Source organism: Oratosquilla oratoria, chromosome 31, assembly GCF_046742065.1.
Source record: "Oratosquilla oratoria isolate Oo_2021 chromosome 31, ASM4674206v1, whole genome shotgun sequence".
Lineage (NCBI taxonomy): Eukaryota > Metazoa > Arthropoda > Malacostraca > Stomatopoda > Squillidae > Oratosquilla > Oratosquilla oratoria.
The window spans coordinates 51,960,753-51,965,752 of record NC_134807.1 but is presented as its reverse complement, the minus strand read 5'-3'; the positions used below and the strand labels follow the sequence as shown (position 1 = coordinate 51,965,752).

At 43.3% G+C, this 5,000-nt stretch overlaps 1 protein-coding gene across 7 annotated transcripts in view; it reads left to right on the top strand.

Moving 5' to 3' along the window:
* LOC143041552 (uncharacterized) overlaps positions 1-5,000 on the top strand; it is a 933,705-nt gene that overhangs the window by 885,031 nt on the left and 43,674 nt on the right. The window lies entirely within an intron of this gene.

Genomic DNA, 5,000 nt, shown 5'->3' with positions numbered 1-5,000 from the left:
GGAAATTCATAATATTCTAACCCAAGCTGCCAATCCCTACCCACTATAATCTGAACGCCAAACTCCCCATTCTGTGTTCTGTATCCTTACCAAGAAAACGAAACCAGGGAGGACGAAGATGATATTTCTCCAAAAAAAGGTATTTTTTATGTTACAGTAGGTTATGTTATGTTAGTTTAGATTACGTTATTTCCGCTCGATAATGAATATTTCCCATTTCCTCAACATTTTCAGAACGACATATTGGGGCCCGCTCCGTTGACTTTGTACATACACATACATGTACACACACACACACACACACACATATATATATATATATATATATATATATATATATATACATATATATATATATAAATATATATGTTACGAATCTCGCTCACATATCTGACTTAAGTATGTGAAATGAGTTCCCAAGATCCCATGTCTTTAGGATAACTCAAATAGAAATTACAAAGCTGTCAGACTCGTAACACATAGTAAGAGTGATGGGTGACTGAGTTCCCAAGACCCCATGTCTTTGGGTAACTTAAAAGAAATTTCAAGGCCGCCACTTGATTTTATAAAAATCAAGAAAAATGAAACGCACAGATAACGTTTAACACTATTCATTAAAGTTAATAGGATTACATGAAGGATTACAATCACTGAACATTCAAGTGAGTAAATAAGTTTACATTCAAATGAGTAAATAAGTTTCAAAACAGAAGATTCCCGCTCGAAAACTTTTAACGGGGGTGAAAGAAGATTAATTAATTAATTAATACTTTACCAACGAAAAACACTGTCTAAGTCACTACCATAAACATTTCACACCACTACATGAAACACTAGATGAAACACTAGCTGAGTTAATTATCTTACGACTAATACAGGGGGAGTACAGAGGACTTACTTCAGCCGAATAATCCGCCCCAAGGCACACACACCTTTACATCGTACCCTCTACTCTCAAACTGATTCTTCTGACGCTCAAGGCGCTCTGGTTCTCTGCAAAAACCCTCTGATTGGCCCATAGGAATTGCGTCTATGGAGGTTGAACCTCATTGGTCAATTAACTAAAAACGTTCTCCTTCGTTCTAGGCTGAGTGTTAGAACAAATACTCCATTGAGTAGGTTTTCCTTCACACGCGTCCTCCAGTACTCGTCCTGTAATCTGACACCCACGTTAATGGCGAGGCGCCGTTATCCAAGTAATAAAATATTCCCGTCTGACATATATGGGAATATATGTGACACCTCCCTCTTTAAGGTTAAAAAAAAAATCTTGAAAATATATATATATATTTTTTGTTTACTTGAGGGAGAATATACTTACAATATCGACAGGCAATCGGCTACCACATTGTCTTCCCTCGTACATGACGAACATCTAAATGATACTCCTGCAAAAACAAACTCCACCTGGTTAAGCGGAGGTTCTTATCTTTAAACTTGTTAAGGTACTTCAAGGGATGGTGGTCTGTGAAAACCGTTACCTGGGCACCAACATGGACATGCACAACAAAATACTTAATTGCTAAGATCATTGATGGCAAACCCTTTTCTTTGACACTCTTAGTAACACAACGGAATTATAAGTCTTAGTCCACTGGAACTTTGTTCCTTCCTCAATGATAGTCACTTATTGCGGGTTCACACGATACGGGGCTTGCTTGATGGGCGTCGCATCTTCCCGTCCACGTCATGCAGCGTCAGGTGGGTCCTCTCAGGGGCATCCCGAAAGCTCTCCTGGTATCGTCTCTGCAACTCCAGTAGGTCCTCTCGCTGCTCAGCCGAAAGATGACCCAGCTGGCTCACCACCTGTGGCCACACCTCTGCATTCGCCTTCCACGTCATCTCAAAGGTGGGGAAGGTCGAGTCCTCGTCTTCCTCAGGCCCGATAGAGACGGCATGCACACTACCGCCAGACACACCCACATCACTCTTGTCCCTCTCCTGGTACGCTTTCCACACACCGAGGTGACACAACTGCTTCCGTCTCCTACCCGGAGTGACAACCACTTTGTTCAGTTCCCTCACTCGTTTTGTCACGTCGTACGGGTCGCTGAACCTCGCTCCTCGTTTAAACTCTTGCACTTTCGCCTTCACTCGCTCTTGAACACTCTGCCAACATGAGGTCAACCTACTTCTCTGCCTCCACCGACTTCGTCACTCTTGGATCACCTTTATGTCCTGCAAAGGAATTATCATGCCCTAATCGCATAACTCCTTCCCTGTAGACCTTCGGCAACACTATTTGTCGCCTATCAGACCATCCTGTGTCATCAGTAGAGCAGGTACTATCCACCCACTTGCGGAATAGTACTCCCGACTCTAAAGAGTATTCCTCTGACAACTCACTCTCACTCACCACTCCTTCCTTCCGGTCTCTCAAATCGGAGCCAACTCTCTGTAAGCCACGGGGGCTCATTGCCTCCACCTCCTTCTCTCCCATTCCCTGTAAGACACTGGGACCCCTTGTTTCTCCCTCCTTCTCTCCAATTCTTTGTGAGTCATTAGGACTCTTTTCTCCTTTCTTCTCACCCATTCTGTGTGAGTCATTTAGACTCCTCCCATCTCCTTTCTTCTCTCCCTTTCTGTGCGAGTCGTTTAGACTCCATTTCTCTCCTTTCTTCTCTCCCTTTCTGTGTGAGTCACTTAGACTCCATTTCTCTCCTGTCTTCTCTCCCTTTTTGTATGAGTCGCTTAGACTCCTTTTCTCTCCTTTCTTCTCTCCCTTTCTGTGTGAGTCGCTTAGACTCCATTTCTCTCCTTTCTTCTCTCCCTTTCTGTGTGAGTCACTTAGACTCCATTTCTCTCCTGTCTTCTCTCCCTTTTTGTATGAGTCGCTTGGACTCCTTTTCTCTCCTTTCTTCTCTCCCTTTCTGTGTGAGTCGCTTAGACTCCATTTCTCTCCTTTCTTCTCTCCCTTTCTGTGTGAGTCGCTTAGACTCCATTTCTCTCCTTTCTTCTCTCCCTCTCTGTGTGAGTCATTTAGACTCTTTCCATCTCCCTTCTTCTCTCCCATAAACAGACGAGTCAGGTCAAACACTTCCGACTCGCTGCCTCGTTCCTCACGGAACAGGAACCTCAAGTCCACCTCTGTCTCGACTTGAGTATTTTCACTAGGGATTCTTCCCTCGGGATTCAGACTGTCCTTACATTTAGGATTTCCACAGCCTTCCCCTCTCGAGACCTTTATTGGCCTCACTTGGTCCTTAGACCCTTCTCTCTCTCTTCTCTCCCATGTAGGTGTGGGGCACATCTTCCCACCCACTAAGTCATTTCCTAGAATGACTTCAACTCCTTCCACTGGCAACTGATCTACTAGGCCTATCTTTGCCTGTCCCTCATATAGAGGTGATTCCATATCTACCTCTACCAGTGGCACCTTGGCTAGGCCTCCTAGGATGCCTATAACTACTCTCCCTTTTGCTACAGGTTTTTCAACTAAGCTACTCAGCATTACTGATTGGAGGGCTCCTGAGTCTCTCAGAATGGTCACCCCTTTTCTCTTCTCTCCCTTTATGGTGACTGTTCCTTGAAAAAGGAACGGGTCATAACCTCTCAAGTGAGGTTTCGTCTCATCCTTCTCCATGCCGTCTGTGGCAACCTTACTCATGAGGGCCACTACTTTGGTGGTCTCCTCCTCGTCCTCCCCCTCTCGGACTTTACTTTCTATGTGGGTGTCCCATCTATTTAATAATACTATGGGTTTAACCCCCTCTATTTCCCTTCTCCTGTGCCAACAATCCCTCGTCAGGTGGCCTATCCTTCCACAATAGCTACATGAAATTATCTGTGATGACTTACTATAGTCACCTTTCTTGACCTCTAGGGATTTTGTAGGTCCACCTGAGGAGGTTGATTGTGGGATCCTCGGCTGTTCCTCTCTCCCCCTTGGAGTAACTGAGAATTTCCCTGCAGTAGGTTTAAGTATTTCATATTTATCTGCTAAGACTGCAGCCTCTTCCAACTTTGAGACTTCTTTCTCCTGAAGGTACAATGACACCTCTTTAGGGATGGATCTCAGATACTCTTCCATTAACATTAACTCAGCTAGTTTCCTATAATCTCCATTTACGTTACGGGATCTTACCCATTGGTCCCATAACATTCTTTTCTCTCTACTAAATTCAACGTGTGAGATATTAGATTGCTTCCTTAGATTCCTAAATTTTACCCTATAAACTTCAGGCACTAATTCACAGGCTCGTAGGATGGCTGCTTTGATTTCATCGTAATCCTTTGTTTGTGAATCCTCCAAAGCACCATAAACTCTTAGCGGCTTGCCTCTGAGGCTTGTTCGCAACAATGCAGGCCAATACTGCTTCGGCCACTGATAATCTTCCGCTATTCCTTCAAACGTTCTAAAGTAAGTATCCACCTGTGATTCATCAAATTCAGGAAGCAATTTAGCGTTATGCACTACATCAAAATTGAGCCTCCTATTCACGAGTTGAGATTCTGATAGCACTCGTCTACTTTCTTGCAAGTTAACTTGAAGTCTAAGGTTTTCATTGTCTATTCTAGCCTTTTCAGTTTCCATCTTAACTCTCTCAGTTTCTTCCCTTTTTACTTCAGCTTCTATCTTAGCTCTCTCAGTTTCTTCCCTTTTTACTTCAGCTTCTATCTTAGCTATCTCTAACTTCAACCGTAATTCGCCTAATCGAGACTCAGTGTTTTGAGATTCACCCTTCTCCATTTCCTCTTCCACTTCTTCCTCTTCCTCACATTCTGAAGTGACAGACTCTCTATCTGCCCTTCCTTCATCTCTCATTGCCCCACTTTCATCTCGATTATGCACTATTTCTACAACAATTCTTATTAATTCAGTTTTATTTGCCTCATGTGCGTGCTCAACCCCTAGACTTTGTGCTATGAATCTCAAGTCGTTAGCAGTAAGGCTCTGTATCTCCTTTTTAGTAGGTTGTTTGTGTACAAACTCCAATACCTCCTCTGCACTTGTCAACTTCATTTTCTCACACTATTGATCCTATTTAATACTAAATATT